Below are 17,713 nucleotides of genomic sequence, written 5' to 3' on the forward strand. Positions count from 1 at the left end.
TAACACCTTGCCCTGAACTGCCCACTCTTATGGGTCAGAATTATAATGAATGGATTTACTTGTTGAAGGTCTCCGTTGGGTATCCTTTCGCGGGCCGAGTTCCTGATGGGCCCAGGCCTTCGTGGGCCGCATTCGGCTTAGTGGGTCTTGTTCTTCGGATGGCCGGGTGCAAGTCTCTGATTGTCCACAAGGTGTCACAATGTCCTTTCCCTTAGTTGTCTGGCTCCTTGTACTCGTTCTGGAAGATTATCCATCCTCAGAAGACCAATCAGCCGTCTAGATATTCCCAGAGTGGGAATAAAAGCAGTGTAGACACACAATTGCTTGGAGAGAATAACCGGGTGGTCCTGCTTGAATTCACCTTCTTAGATACAGATACTCAACCGTAGCATTGATTGTTAAGAGGTTCCTTTGTCTTCTTCAACCTCGTGTTGCGTTTTGCGGTCCAATAATAGTAGACCTAGGCTGCAGCACGTGGTCTCTAGTCTGATATGTTAACTCTTAACACAAATGCTTTATACCCTGGGCGAAAGAGGGCGTTTACGTCATCCTGGCATGCTCTCTGGGCTCCCTGAGGCACAAGTAGTTACAAGGCATCAGACTTACCCGGATCTGTTCAGACAACTAAATTCACAGTTCATCTTCACAAAAACATTCATTTTGATCTGGATATTTTCTACACAACACACAGTATGTAAACATGTACATATTATGAAAACTCAAGTTACAATGTTTGTCATAGCATCCTCATTTAACTTTTAATGACGTCACAAAATTGACATTCATTTTCATAGGCCAACTGTCCTCATTTTCCACATTTTGGTTGATGAAATAGAATGTCCCAAAGTCCATTTATTGTATGTGACAGTTCTGAGGGACAAAGACATTACGATCTCTCACAGAGACCAGAACAGAGTTGGTCTGCTGCCTTATAATTTACAACAGGCGTGAGGGGTCATAAACTCCCCCCCCCCCCCCACCCCACCTCCATACTTCTTCCCCTCTGCGGGAGTGAGGGATATCTCTATAGAGCTGATCCTCACAGGCCAGTCATGACTACCCCCAAATATAAACTTACAGCAGATTGACAAATGTACACAATTTTTCTGGTGAATGAAAGGATTAAAAACAAATGCAAGTAAAGGCCGATTTTCCATGTTTAGGTATTGGTAAACTGGGTATTGACAACAGATATAATACACAATGGGTATCCAGTGCACAATATATTCCAATGACAATTAAAGGGGCAACCTGCAATACTTACAGCTGTCCAAATCTTATTTTAATTAACGATATGTACCCATTGATTCTTGAAGAATATAACCATCACATTGATCTCATGGACTGCGAGTCCTCTGTTGTTTAGAGAGTGGTGACATTTGTCCGGTCCCAATATCCCTCAGATTGATAGCAAACCAAGTGGCAGGGCTGCCATTTGGCTGAAAAATATTTGACTGGCCCAGGCCCTGGACGAGAGGAACGATTTGCCGTGGTTGGTAATTGGTGGAAAGGTGAAGGAGTGATGCTTTGTCTAGATGAAGGAGGAATGCTAACTTGTGTCACTGGCATAGAGGGCGTTGGCGGAGGGGCCTGTCCCCCGTGTTGGCCTCGGAGCCTCCGGGGACTGTGTGCCATGCTGTACCAGAGGGGCAGATTGGGAAAGAAAGGCAGACAGGTCAGGTCCATGTGGAGGGGTGGTCAGGTCAACTCCCTGTTCGTTCCTCTCCAGGAAGGATAAGACCATTCGTGCCTCCTCCAATTCCCTTCTTGCTTGACGGCGCCATCGCTGCTGTTCCAGATCCTTGGCAATGAATTCCCGTTCCTGTAGAGCTCTACGGGCCTGCACATCCAATAGGTGACATCGTTCGTCAGCCTGTCGTTCCTCCTCAATCTGACCCTCAATTTCCTCCAACGCTAGTAGGACAGAGGTCTGTGAATCGCTGAGGGCTAGTGAATGGCGGCTGCCATGGCCACTTCCAAAGGCATATCCACTGGTCAAACTTGATTGGTTGATTGCTGAAACGTACAGTTGATCCATCACCACTTTGAGTTCTGGTGGGCTTGCCCTTTGATGTGGGAAACTCGAACACATAATCATTAAGCTAACCAGGTGCTTGTCTGGTTCTTCTGGTGCTGCTGGTGGTTGAGGATAAAGCCTTCCTTGTTGCTTTAGGCTTAGCTCCTAGATCTTTTATTTGTTCCAAGACCTTTCCCTCAGCTGCTCTTTCCTCCTCTCTCCTTCCATCCAGTGGAGACAATTCTTCCTTCTCCCCCTCCATTTCCTTTTCACCTGTCTTTGGTTCAGTCATGATCCTGCTTGAAGGACCATTGAAAGAATAGTGGAATCTGTATGGGGAGGAATGGATGAGACTGAGGCAGGAATTCCTTTAACCATAAAGTGATATACAGTGCCTTGCGAAAGTATTCGGCCCCCTTGAACTTTGACCTTTTGCCACATTTCAGGCTTCAAACATAAAGATATAAAACATTTTTTTTTGTGAAGAATCAACAAGTGGGACACAATCATGAAGTGGAGCGAAATTTATTGGATATTTCAAACTTTTTTAACAAATAAAAAACTGACAAATTGGGCGTGCAAAATTATTCAGCCCCCTTAAGTTAATACTTTGTAGCGCCACCTTTTGCTGCGATTACAGCTGTAAGTCGCTTGGGGTATGTCTCTATCAGTTTTGCACATCGAGAGACTGACATTTTTGCCCATTCCTCCTTGCAAAACAGCTCGAGCTCAGTGAGGTTGGATGGAGAGCATTTGTGAACAGCAGTTTTCAGTTCTTTCCACAGATTCTCGATTGGATTCAGGTCTGGACTTTGAATTGGCCATTCTAACACCTGGATATGTTTATTTGAGAACCATTCCATTGTAGATTTTGCTTTATGTTTTGGATCATTGTCTTGTTGGAAGACAAATCTCCGTCCCAGTCTCAGGTCTTTTGCAGACTCCATCAGGTTTTCTTCCAGAATGGTCCTGTACTTGGCTCCATCCATCTTCCCATCAATTTTAACCATCTTCCCTGCCCCTGCTGAAGAAAAGCAGGCCCAAACCATGATGCTGCCACCACCATGTTTGACAGTGGGGATAGTGTGTTCAGGGTGATGAGCTGTGTTGCTTTTACGCCAAACATAACGTTTTGCATTGTTGCCAAAAAGTTCGATTTTGGTTTCATCTGACCAGAGCACCTTCTTCCACATGTTTGGTGTGTCTCCCAGGTGGCTAGTGGCAAACTTTAAACAACACTTTTTATGGATATCTTTAAGAAATGGCTTTCTTCTTGCCACTCTTCCATAAAGGCCAGATTTGTTGTCTGACTGATTGTCTGACTGATTGTTGTCCTATGGACAGAGTCTCCCACCTCAGCTGTAGATCTCTGCAGTTCATCCAGAGTGATCATGGGCCTCTTGGCTGCCTCTCTGATCAGTCTTCTCCTTGTATGAGCTGAAAGTTTAGAGGGACGGCCGGGTCTTCGTAGATTTGCAGTGGTCTGATACTCCTTCCATTTCAATATTATCGCTTGCACAGTGCTCCTTGGGATGTTAAAAGCTTGGGAAATCTTTTTGTATCCAAATCCGGCTTTAAACTTCTCCACAACAGTATCTCGGACCTGCCTGGTGTGTTCCTTGTTCTTCATGATGCTCTCTGCGCTTTAAACGGACCTCTGAGACTATCACAGAGCAGGTGCATTTATACGGAGACTTGATTACACACAGGTGGATTCTATTTATCATAATTAGTCATTTAGGTCAACATTGGATCATTCAGAGATCCTCACTGAACTTCTGGAGAGAGTTTGCTGCACTGAAAGTAAAGGGGCTGAATAATTTTGCACGGCCAATTTGTCAGTTTTTTATTTGTTAAAAAAGTTTGAAATATCCAATAAATTTCGTTCCACTTCATAATTGTGTCCCACTTGTTGTTGATTCTTCACAAAAAATTACAGTTTTATATCTTTATGTTTGAAGCCTGAAATGTGGCAAAAGGTCGAAAAGTTCAAGGGGGCCGAATACTTTCGCAAGGCACTGTATTTACTGGGTAGTCTGCTGCATAACAAAGGAAACAGAATAACAGGTATCCAATCAAATTCACAACATGTATACAATTCAAATTCATAATCACAAAGATCAAATCATAACAATCATTCATTAAAATAATTAAGGAATTCAACAATCCAGTTCATTAAGAAGTCAATAGGAATCATCCTTGAGTCATTTATGCTCGTAACTATTTATCATAATCATGAGAAGAATAATACAAACAGTGATCGGTTATTCAATCTATAATCCCCATTAGTTTGATATCAGAATCGATCAGATCAGCAAACGATGACGTTTCATATTTCACCCTTTCAAGTGTCTTCATATGTACATGTAATTTCATTACATATTAACCATATATCGATGGCATAGTCGGCCTGTGATGATCTGTAGGGCCGTGATCATTGACCATTCACATTACACAATAGGTTTGAAGCGTACGCTCCAAGCTGCGCTCCGCGGTAATAACTATAAACAATAACTGATGGCTCGCTCTCCCAATCGCAACAGATAGTTCAGATGAAAAGTTCAGATGAAAGGTAACAGATGTTAGGATTGAACTGGTTATTTGTTTGCATAATTTATATAATATACCGGGGAAGCTATGCTACAATATTAAGTATATAAACTACGGATAAATCAACTGCTGAAGACAAGAAGAACTACACCCGGCGACAGGAAGTGCGTCACGAGGCTGGGACCAGCCTGCACGCCGACGATAGGATGAGGAAGTTTAAACCACGCTCATCCTCGCTCTGACAGGCCAGCATTGAGCGGGAACTATCTCTGTCAGAGTATTTAAGGATGAACAAAGGATGTGTCGTTCTCTTCTGTCTGCCCAGCGTGGTGTCACAGCGAGACCGTATACGAACATCATATTTTCCATTTGTACTATCATTCTATTTATGAATTAAATAATCAGTGCAAAACTAAGTTGCATGGTTTGTTTATATCCTAATACCAGATTCGAATTGGCGCAACGTGACAAATGGTGACCCCGACGTGATATCTGGTAGAAGGACTTCGCTGGAATTTGTCTGGCCGATTGGCCATCGCTATCGTCGGACGGTGTGTTTCACAAATCCTGACCGGTCAAACAAAAAGGTAAGCAGACACCTATTGTGAATAACTAAAGTTCTGCATATTGGACTTATCCAAATTTATTTTGTGAGACACCTGTTTGATGTAAGTGACTAAATTACGACGTATAACTTAAAATTGTTGAAGTATATAATTGAAAATGATATGTCTAATATGGTAAATGTGATCGTTAAAAACCATGGTGAAATAAGAATATTGTCTTACCGGCAAGATCTGTAATTATAAAGATATTACGGTTGGGTTCAGAGAAATATTCAAAATATTGGCGTATTGTCTTACCGGCAAGGTCCGTAATCATGAATGTATTACGGCTGGGTTTGGAGAAATACATAAACTCTTAGGCAAGGTCCTGTAGGTCGTGAACGTACCACAGGCTGGGTTCTAAGGGTATAGGGAAATATTGGGAGAAATATTGTCTTACCGGCAAGGTCCGTAATCATGAATGTATTGCGGTTGGGTTTGGAGAAATATAAAAAAAAAATGCGTATTGTCTTACCGGCAAGATCCGTAATCGAGACGTATTACGGTTGGGTTCGGAGAAATATATAAACTCTTAGGCAAGGTCCTGTAGGTCGTGAACGTACCACAGGCTGGGTTCTAAAAGTACAGGGAACTATTGGAAAGGAATATTGTCCTATCGGCAAGATCCGTAAATATGGATATATATTACGGTTAGGTTCAAAGGAAATATTCCAAATTTTAAGAATAATAATATTGTCCTACCGGCAAGGTCCGTAAGTGTGAACATATTACGGCGAGGTTCGGGGAAATATTTAATGTTTTAGGTGCTATAGATCAGTAATTGTGAACACATTGCGGCTAGAAAAAAATAAAAAAATATTAGAAATGTTTTGAACTAACGGGTGATGTCTGTAAACGAGTCGGAGAATACTTAATGTTTTAGATGCTGTATAAACTAACGGATACAATTCGGGGAAGAAGTAGGGGATGATAAAGTAGTGGTAAATTTAGAAAAGTTATTAGTTAACAACCGAAAAGCATACATGGCGGGGCGGGAAATGGAGCGGATATTGAAGGTCCTAATATCTACACTAGTGTCACGTCCTGACCAATATTTAGGTATTATTTCTATTATATTTGGTCAGGACGTGGCAGAGGTATATTTGTTTTGTATTATGGGGTTTTGTGTGTGGTGTAGTGGGGTGTATTAGTTTGGTATAGGTTCTAGGTTTGTTTTTCTATGTGTAGTTTTGGGTGCTGGACTCTCAATTGGAGGCAGGTGTTTCTAGTTGCCTCTGATTGGGAGTCCCATAAGTAGGTGTGTGTTTGTTTGGTTTTCGTGGGTAGTTGTTTTTGCACTGCGTGTTGTGTGCCTGCAAAACTGTTCCTGTCGTGTATATTGTTTTCCAGTGGATGCGTTACTCCTTTTTTTGAATTAAAACATGAGCATCCATATTCCCGCTGCAGTTTGGTCTATTCAACACGGCTCTTTTTGTGACAACTAGAAGTAAACTGGGGAAAAGACGGTAAGGAATGGAAAAGAAGGAGAAAAATTATACAAAGAATGGGTGGATAATGGCTGTATCGCTTCACCTGAAGGAGCCCCAGTAGAGGGGGAACCAGGACGAATATTAGAGACGCTGAAAAGAAAAACAGCAAAAGCTGAAGGAGAATGGAAACAAGAGGGAGAGCCACAAAAAGGAAAGCACAAGGAAGTGATGGAAAAAGCTAGGTTAAGGGAATGCATAGGTTTGGCGATGCTGGAAAAACAAAAGAAAATGTGGAAAGAAGGACAAGAACAATTGAAACGATCCAGGCTCTATCCTGCCCTTCCCTCAGCACCCCCGCCGTATGAAATTCCAAAGATCATGGCTCCAGTTTTAGATGTGTCAGCAGCAGTCAGCTACCACAAACGCCCGGATAAAGAGGAAGGGGAGCAGTGGTGCAAGGTGAGCGATAGGAGAGAGGAGGTGGCTGCTCTACTTGAGACAGCAAAAGCGATGAGAGATGGGGTGAACAACCTGAGCAGACTGCGAGCTGGCATGGAAAGCATGAGCCCAGTAGGAAGAAGCGAAAGTGGCAGTGTAGTATCAGAGGATCTGATACAGTGGAAAGACCCAGAGGAGACAGAGAGAGAGGGAGAGAGTGGAAGCTGAGAGACAGACACTGAAAAAGTTGGAACAATTGGAAATGGAGAGAGTGGAAGCTGAGAGACAGACACTGAAAAAGTTGGAACAATTGGAAATGGAGAGAATGGAAGCGGAGAGACCAAGACGAAGAAAGTTAGAATAAATGGAAGAGGAAGTACGACTAGGAGCGGCACAAATTGAAGCACTAAAAAGAACAGTGAGGGAGCTGGACAGAGCACAATACCACAGCGACAGTCTAGGCAACCCAGAGAGGGGACACTGCATAGACATAGGAGGAGAAAAGGAGCGGGAGGAAGAGAGGAGAGAAGACAGAGAACTGAAGGTTCTATGTGGAACATTTGAGGGAGACATGTGGAACCCAAGGGAGGCCCCGGCATACCACACCAGGAGTAGAACGCACGAATGGCAGACGAGAGGACAGTATCCATTGAGGGACACGCCCGGAGGAACAACAGTGTATAAACCATGGGCCCATCGAGACGTACAGACCATAATAGATAGCCTGTCAGCACCAGAGGAATCTGGGGATAGATGGATTAAAGAGTTCGAAAGTCTGACGGCGGCAGATGAACTCACGGTAGGTGATATGGCTGCGGTAATGAACAGGTGCATGGGAGACCAAGAATGCAGAGAGGTAATGACAGCAGCAGGGTTACGAGGGATGGTGGGGGCAGCCACCAGGTTTGACCAGCACAGAGGGAAGGCTTGGGACGCTGTCAGGCACAAGTACCCGACCCAGCCAAGGCCCCAGCTGATGCGGACACTGACACTGGAAGAAGACGAAAGTGTGCCTGTGTACATGAAAAGGGCGAGGGGCCTCTGGAGGCAGGCGTGGAACGAAGAACCAGGTAAAGACACCATGAAACACCTATTCCTAGCTAATTGCATACAGGGATTGCCAGACCAGGTGCAAGTGGAGTGTGAAAAGGTGGTGGGAATCACGGCTAAGAGTGTGCTGGAGTTTACTGAGATCGCTCAACACCATGTGGAGCGATGGAGAGAGGGAAAGAGGAAGGAAGAGGATGAAATCAAACAACTACAGAAGAAGGTTCTGAAGAAACAGCTTAACGAGGATAAACCTGGGAAACAGATGGTGGTAACGAACACCCCAATATCGACATCTCCTGCTTATAGCACAGATACAGCGGCGGCAGTGACGGCCGTGATACAAGCAATGGTGGGCATGATGGCCCCAGAACGGTTGGCTGTGGGGGAAGCTCAGGGTAAATACCCACCGCATCCCCCACTAACTCCATACCCCCAGCAGAACTACACTGCTCCACCATATCAGCAGCAATACTATGCTCCCTATCCTTATCCGCAACAACCCTATACACCAAGATATATGGATCAGGGGTGCTTTAACTGTGGTATAGTCGGACACATGGCCAGGCACTGCCAGCAGGGGCAGAGGGGTCAACCGCCGAGGGGCAGGGGTTATGTCGGACAACCGCGGGGACGAGCCCAGTGGAACCCAAGAGGGAGGGGGACATGGAATGGAGGAAGGGGAGGACAGCAGCCAACGCAACAGCAATACCAACCACAAGCACCAGGTCCACAGGGAGGAGGTCAGGGAATGGAGGTGCCAAACCCAGCATTGGTTCCAAGCATGGCTTGGCTGGGTGACGAACAGAACTACCAATGAAGCTGCCCAGGGACCCCAAAGAACACCACCACCAACATCTATACCTTTCCACCTGATGTTGAACCAGTGGTTAAGTGCATAATAGGAGGGAGGGAGCATTGTATGTTGATTGACACAGGATGCACCTGGTCTTCTGTGCAGACAACACACCAACTAACAGAGAAGACACAAGCTTTTTCTGGGGTTTCAGGGACAATTATGAGAAAGCAATACAACGGTGCCACTGGAAGTGGTATGGGATAAATTTAAAGTAACGCATCAGTTCTTATACAACCCAGAATGCTCGATTGGTCTGATGGGGCGGCACTTACTATCAAAACTGGGGTGCAGCATTTATTGTAACCAGGCCGGCATGCACGTAACTACCACCCCTTTACATGAACTGATGCCAATTATAATGGACAAAATATCTGACCCTCCCAGCATGCTGTATATGGGAAGCAAACCCGATTATGAAGAAGACACCTATATCTACTGGTTGAGATTGTTGGACTCAGATCCAGATACACCCCGGGTTTGTAGAGCATTCCAGCGATGGAAGGCCTGGATTCAGACACTGAATGCTTACTACCCACCTGAAGATGCACCTCATGTCACTATGAACTATACAAGGGAACTGGATGAGGTGTACGAGGAAGCATGGCAAACAGAGATGGAGGACCGGCGTCCGGCTGTGACCAGCAACCATATGTACATACTTAAAACCTCTTGACGGTCGCCTAGGATAGGGGGCGCCACAGCGCATTTTGAAAAAAATTCGTGCCCATTTTAAACGGCCTACTACTCAAACTCAGAAGCTAGGATATGCATATAATTAATACTTGTGGATAGAAAACACCCTAAAGTTGTTAAAACTGTTTGAATGGTGTCTGTGAGTATAACAGAACTCATATGGCAGTCAAAACCCCGAGACAGATCGAAACAGGAAGTGGAATTCTGAATTGCGAACTCAACTTCATCACGTTGCCTATTAATCACACCGTGAGCTATGGTTCATTGAGCACTTCCTATTGCTTCCACTAGATGTCCCCAGTCTTTACAAAGTGATTTGAGTCTCCTACTGTGAAAACTGACAGAATGACACGCTGTGGAACGTGGTCACACGGAGAGGGCCATCACCATTATGACGCCGGTGCCCCTGGTTACCCTCCCCTTTCGAAACGTTTTGAAACACAATGCAATCGTCCCCCTCGAATCTTATTAGAGCTCTCGTTGAAAAAGGCCCTACAGATTTATGTTATACAACGTTTGACATGTTTGAACGAACGTAAATAAGAAAAAAAATGCATTTTGTTGAAAGAGTAGCCCCGCGCACGTCGGAACTTTTGGTGAAGCCTTCAGAACGCGCTAACAAGAACAAGCTATTGGGACGTAAAGGATTCACTTTTTCGAACGAAAATACATTTGTTGTGGACCTAGGATTCCTGGAAGTGCCTAAGGATGAAGATAATCAAAGGTAAGGGATTATTGACAATAGTATACAAGACTAGATGTGATATGTGATTGTTCCAAGATGGCTAGCCTATTGCTATTGCTAGCCTATTGTTCTGAGTATCGCATCCCCTTTTATCGCAAAGTGTGATTACCCAGTAAAGTTATTTTTAAATCTGGCATTACAGGTGCTTTCAAGAGATATTCATCTATAAATCTTAGAATGCCAATATTACATTTTAAAAATGTTTTTGAATAGTAATTTAGTAAATTGTAGCACTGTTTCACCGGATGCATTTGAGGGAAAAATAGTTAGTCAACGTTACGCGCCGATGTAAAATGCTGTTTTTATATATAAATATGAACTTTATCGAACAAAAGAATGCATGTATTGTGTAACATGATGTCCTAGGAGTGTCATCTGATGAAGTTTGTAAAAGGTTAGTGCTGCATTTAGCTGTTTTTTGGGTTATTTGTGATGCATGTGGTTGGTCGGAAAATGGCTATGTGGCTACTTTTACGATATACTCCTCTAACATAATCTAATGTTTTGCTTTTGCTGTAAAGCCTTTTTGAAATCAGACAACGTGGTTCGATTCAGGAGAGGTGTATCTATAAAACCATATAATTTGAAAAAAAAATTGAAAAAAAAAAATTAATACATTTTGTTATGCTAATGGCGATATGATTTTTCGCTGGATGTCCGTCCCATATCCGCACAGGGGTTAAGGAAGGTGTGGCCACTAGCTGCATGATTATGGACGGGGATGTGGATCTGGCGGATAAATGGTATGCCTTAAACAGTGATTCAGTCCCACATGTGACGTTAATGGTAGGGTTTGGACACGAGGCTAGGTCATTGGGACCAGCAGTGAAAACAGCCATCTACGTAAAATGAGTTAAAACACAACTCCCCGACGTGGAGGCATCCTATATGGATGGTGGAGCGATATGGAGGGTTAAACTTAATGTTGAGGATGTTTCTCGGCCAGAAGTGGTGAGAAAAATCGCTTTACCATGGGAGGGAGATGTCAGACCATCCAGACACTCATAACCTTCTGGCACAAGTACCCAGTACCCTCTGGACAACTAGCGCTGAAGATGTAGGGTTGGTGGATGTGGAACCTGTTGTGGTTTCGAAAAGAACAGATAGTCGGCTGACTGTTCCTGTCTGGAGATCACAATACCAGCTAAGTGAGGAAAAAACGAAGGGGATTGAACCAACCCTGAAGGGATTGTTGAAGGGCAATGTACTCCATCCAACTAAGTCATTATGGAACACGCCAATCCTACCTATAAAGAAGGGAGGCACAGGGAAGTGGAGGATGGTTCAAGACTTTAGACCTATCAATGAAGTTACAGTCCCAGACGTGAGGCCGGTTCCTGACCCATACCTGGCTCTGCAGAACATCTCCCCAACCCAAGACTGGTTTTCAGTAATTGATTTGGCGAATGCTTTCTTTTGTATTCCATTGCACGTTGATTCACAACCTCTGTTTGCTTTCACATACGAGGGACGCCAGTTTACGTACTCAAGACTCCCACAGGGGTACCGGGATTCCCCGGGAATCTTCAATTGCATCCTAAAAGATCATCTTGAAGAGCTGACTCTACCGGAAGGGGTGACTCTGTTGCAGTACGTTGATGACCTTCTATTGGCGGCCCCGACTGCCGAGTCATGCTTACAAGCAACAAAAGCTCTGTTGACTCTCGTCGCAGCAAAGGGCTACAAAGTCAAGCGAGAGAAAGTTCAATGTTGCAGGAGAACAGTGCAGTTTCTGGGGAGGGTTTTGTCGGGAAAAGGCCAAGCCGTCTCGATGGCACAGAGAACTTCAATTTTGGAGTACCCCAAACCAGTGACAGTTCAGCATCTACTTTCGTTCCTTGGTTTGAGGGGATACAGCAGAACACATGTACCAGAGTACTGTCTGAAAGTTGAACCTCTCAGAGACATCTTACGGGAGGCGGGTAACAGAAACCTTACTGCAGTCTTAAAATGGACAACTGATGCTTAACTGGCTTTCATCCAACTCAAGCTGGCTCAGGCCGAAGCCCTCACCCTGCCGGACTATATTTCAATTAGATGTTTCGGAACAGGAGGGGTATGTTCATTCCATCCTGTACCAGAAACAAAAGGGGAGAGAAAAGTGTTGCATTATTACAGTGCAAAATTAGACAACATTGAAATAGGACAAACAGACTGTGCCAGGCACATGTCCGCACTAGCAAAAGCAGTGGGAAAGACAGCACACATCGTGATGCGACATCCATTAGAAATTAACACAGACCACGGGGTAGCAGCTTTCATCGGATCTAAGCTGTTCACCCTGTCGAGCAAGAGAAAGTCCAATATCACCAAGGCCATTACAGCAAAACACATCACATATGTGACCACAGTCACCAACATGACTGATGGAATGGGCGAAGGGGAGCCGCACGTTTGTGAGGACAGGGCAGCAAGGCAAATTAACCTGTTGGGGCTAGGGGGCAGTATTTGCACGGCTGGATAAAAAAATGTACCCGATTTAATCTGGTTACTAATCCTACCCAGTAACTAGAATATGCATATACTTATTATATATGGATAGAAAACACCCTAAATTTTCTAAAACTGTTTGAATGGTGTCTGTGAGTATAACAGAACTTATTTGGCAGGCAAAACCCTGAGACATTTTCTGACAGGAAGTGGATACCTGATGTGTTGTATTACCTTTAAACCTATGCCATTGAAAAACACAGGGGCTGAGGAATATTTTGGCACTTCCTATTGCTTCCACTAGATGTCACCAGCCTTTACAAAGTGTTTTGAGTCTTCTGGAGGGAGATCTGACCGAACAAGAGCCATGGAACGATGATGTCCCATTAGACACCTGGCGCGCGAGTTCATGTTGGGTACCCTCGTTCCAATACGTTATAAAAGAGGATGCATTCGTCCACCTTGAATATTATTCATGTTCTGGTTAAAAAAGGCCCTAATGATTTATGCTATACAACGTTTGACATGTTTGAACGAACGTAAATATATTTTTTCCCCTCGTTCATGAAGTGAAGTCCAGCTGGCTTAGATCATGTGCTAACAAGACGGAGATTTTTGGACATAAATGATGAGCTTTTTTGAACAAAACTACATTCGTTATGGACCTGTGATACCTGGAAGTGACATCTGATGAAGAGAATCAAAGGTAATGGATTATTTACATAGTATTTTCGATTTTAGATCTCCCCAACATGACGGCGAGTCTGTATCGCAACGCGTATTTTTCTGGGCGCAGTGCTCAGATTATTGCAAAGTGTGATTTCCCAGTAAGGTTATTTTTAAATCTGGCAAGTTAATTGCGTTCAAGAGATGTAAATCTATAATTCTTTAAATGACAATATAATATTTTACCAATGTTTTCTAATTTTAATTATTTAATTTGTGGTGCTGACTTGACTGCCGGTTATTGGAGGGAAACGATTTCCTCAACATCAATGCCATAGTAAAACGCTGTTTTGGATATAAATATGAACTTGATAGAACTAAAAATGCATGCATTGTCTAACATAATGTCCTAGGAGTGTCATCTGATGGAGATTGTAAAAGGTTAGTGCATCATTTTAGCTGGTTTTATGGTTTTGGTGACCCTGTCTTTGAATTGACAAAACATTACACACAACTCTTGTAAATGTACTGTCCTAACATACTCTAAATTTATGCTTCCGCCGTAAAACCTTTTTGAAATCGTAAAACGTGGTTAGATTAAGGAGATGTTTATCTTTCAAAGGGTGTAAAATAGTTGTATGTTTGAAAAATTAGAATTTTGACATTTATTTGGATTCAAATTTGCCGCTCTTGAAATGCACCTGCTGTTGATGGAGTGCACCACGGGTGGGACGCTTGCGTCCCACCTAGCCCATAGAGGTTAAGGTCCGGATGGATCTTGAGAACATACCGCTGGACGGAGCGAAGGAAACCTTGTTCACGGATGGGTGCTGTTATAGGTCAAAGGACCCGAACGGAGGGAACATTGTTGCTTATGCTGTGGTGCGCCAGGATAAAAACGGAGAACATAAAGTAATGGAAGCAGAAAAATTGGGACCAACAGAAGCCTCAGCACAACTAGCAGAACTAAGAGCACCGCGGAGAACGTTGGAGCTCTGCCAAGGAAGAGAAGTGGATATCTATACCGACTCTGCCTACGCCCATGGAATTGCCCACATTGATGGTCCTCAATGGATGAGGAGAGGGTTCTTGACTAGCTCGAACGAACCAATAAAACATAAGCAAGAAGTCCAGAAATTGATTGAGGCGATCAAGCTGCCAAAACGGGTTGAAATTATGAAATGTAAAGGACATAGCAAGGAAAGCACGAAGGTACGGGAGGGAAATGACCGAGCTGACCAAGCAGCCAAGGAAGCAGGAGGCTACAGAGCCCAACAAATGGTACAGCGAATAACACAGGGACAAGAGGAATTAACGGAGGATGCAGTAAGACAGTTACAAGACGCAGCTGATGTCTACGAACAGAACGTGTGGAGCAGACGGGGTGCGAGAAAGGACCATCAAGGAATCTGGAGGTCCCACACAGGAAGAACTGTGGCACCTGTTAAACTTCTCAGGTCAATCATTCGAGAGGAACACGGGAAGGCGCACGGAGGATGGAAAAGTGTTGCAAAAGCAGTTGAAAAGGCATGGTGGATATGTTGGATATGGCAAGGGAGATATCGGAAAGCTATGAAATATGTAAGAGCTATAACAACAAGGTATCACTAGGGGCAGTGATAGGCAGTTTTCCGATACCTGATGCACCATTCCAGGATATATGCATAGATTTCACTGATATGGGACAGGACAACAGGGTAGAGGGAAAAAGGTACCTGTTAGTCATGGTAGACAGGTTCACCAGGTAGGTGGAAGCAATCCCTACTGCCAGAGAAGATGCTAAAGCAGTTATTAAATGGCTGAAAAGGGATCTCATACCAAGATTTGGGGTCCCACGAATGATCCGTTCCGACAACGGGTCCCACTTCAAGAACGAACACTTGAGGGAGGTAAAATAGGCATTGGGGATAACCCACAGGTTGGGGTCAGTGTATCATCCCCAATCGCAGGGTTTGGTAGAGAGAGCTAATCAATCTCTGAAACAAAAGATGGCCAAAATTATGGCAGGGACAAAACTAAATTGGGTAGAAGCGTTACCTTTAGCCCCAATGTCCATGAGAAACTCACCAGGTTCTGATACGCACTTAACCCCACACGAGCTGTTGACAGGGCGTAGGATGCCAGGGCCACCAGCAGATAATCCTAGTTTGCCCAGGCTAGATGTTGCTAAGATCAGATATACTGACTACATGCAGGCGCTAACCTCTCTTGTCGAAAGACTGTCCAAACAGGTGGTGGAGGTTCACACCCCGGCTGTTGAGACTACAGACAAAAACAGAGACATCCTGGTGGGAGACTGGGTGAGGGTGAAAGTGCATTCCAGGAAGTGGACAGAGCCTAGGTGGAAAGGACCATTCCAGGTAAAAGAGGTATCAAGCCACTCCCTAAGAGTAAACTCCACAAAGAAAGACACGTGGTATCATAGAACCCACTGTGCTAAAGATTCCACCCCAGGAAGAACATTGGATCAAGTTGTCACGGACGTGACGGCCAGCCAATGAACTTAGTAGTGTGGGTAGCAATCACTCTGCCCCTCTTAGGGCAGAGTGGGGCAACCCCATTTGGAACTATGCCACTAGAGGCCCAGCTGACTGAGGGGGACTCAAGTGTAGTGGTATTGAAGGTATGTGATATACTGACCGTAGGGGGCAGAGGGTGAGACATATGTACATGCCACGCAAAATGCAACCCAGAATCTAGGTTTGTTGAATACAGTAACTGTATGGTTCGGCTTACCAAGGCATATAGAAATATTCCGGCTTATCTCTGTATGGGCATGTGGTGCCCTTATTGGGAATATATGGTTACCAACACAGGGAAATTTTGGGAGTGAAGAAAGGAATATCCATATACAATAGGGGATCCAAATAGAATATCTCGCTTTTCGATGCAGTGGCAAAGACACAATGATCCATGTAAAGGTGATGAAATCCTACTAACTATTCAGAATGTGCAATTTACAGATACCTATACTCTAGGACTGGAGAGAATCGGGGGAGACTCAATGGGGTTATTCCACATAAAGGTGGCTCTAAAGCCGCAACCAGCCCCGACCGGAAAGGGACAGGTCCAGTCGAACCATACCACTACTCCAGGCCCAGCTCGGACTCAAACCCCAAAGGTACCAAACCTAGTACAGGTAATTAATGTTAAGGATATAACGGACAGCGACCAATTGGGTACTGAAACTGGGTATGAGGGGAAAGAAAATATGTGGTTGGAATATATGAGATATACTGCTAGAACTTTGAAGAAAAAGAATTGTGTCATATGTGGACATGCTAGACCTAATTGGCAACTCATCCATTTGCTATAGGTGAAGGTGAGGGATTGAAGTGTATTTTGGATAGGTTCTATCAGTCTCAACCTATTACATCTCTGTGTAGAACTTTGAGTTTAGTGTTTCCAGAAGTACTGCCTCAGAAGGCTCCAAGGGGGGTTAAGGATTATGGGGGTAAATATAGCTGCATCACTGGGGTAGGTAAGGGTATTAATAACCTGTTGGGGATAGGGGGCAGTATTTGCACGGCCGGATAAAAAAATGTACCCGATTTAATCTGGTTACTACTCCTGCCCAGTAACTAGAATATGCATATAATTGTTTGATTTGGATAGAAAACACCCTAAAGTTTCTAAAACTGTTTGAATGGTGTCTGAGTATAACAGAACTCATTTGGCAGGCCAAAACCTTAGAAGATTCCAAACAGGAAGCGCTCTCTGACTATTTCTTGGCCTTCTTGATCATCTCTAACCAAAACAGGGGATCTCTGGCATAACGTGACATTTTCTAATGCTCCCATAGGCTCTCAGAAGGCACCAGAACGATGAATGGTGACTTTGCAGGCCATGGCTGAAAAACAGTAGCGCATTTGGACAGTGGTCGATCTGAGGACAAGGAGACTGGAGGCGCGTCCACGAGCCGACACCATGTTTACTTTCTCTCTCTTTGAACGAAAACAACGACTCCCGGTCGGAATATTATCGCTTTTTTACGAGAAAAATCGCATAAAAATGTATTTTAACCTGTTAGGGCTAGGGGGCAGTATTGACACGGCTGGATAAAAAACATACCCGATTTAATCTGGTTACCACTCCTACCCAGTAACTAGAATATGCATATACGTATTACATATGGATAGAAAACACCCTAAATTTTCTAAAACTGTTTGAATGGTGTCTGTGAGTATAACAGAACTCAAATGGCAGGTCAAAACCTGAGAGATTCCTTTACAG

The 17,713-nt window shown here is 44.1% G+C and overlaps 1 protein-coding gene across 1 annotated transcript in view; it reads right to left on the reverse strand.

Annotated features, from left to right (window-relative positions):
* Window positions 1-991: 991 nt before the first annotated feature.
* Window positions 992-17,713, reverse strand: part of LOC106562953 (torsin-1B) — a 29,586-nt gene continuing 12,864 nt past the window's right edge. The window contains exon 6 of the mRNA XM_082958090.1: window positions 992-2,346. The gene's annotated coding sequence lies outside the window, so the exon portion shown is untranslated. The remainder of the gene's footprint in view (window positions 2,347-17,713) is intronic.

The sequence above is a fragment of the Salmo salar genome, chromosome 11 (genome assembly GCF_965601325.2).
Source record: "Salmo salar chromosome 11, fSalSal1, whole genome shotgun sequence".
Lineage (NCBI taxonomy): Eukaryota > Metazoa > Chordata > Actinopteri > Salmoniformes > Salmonidae > Salmo > Salmo salar.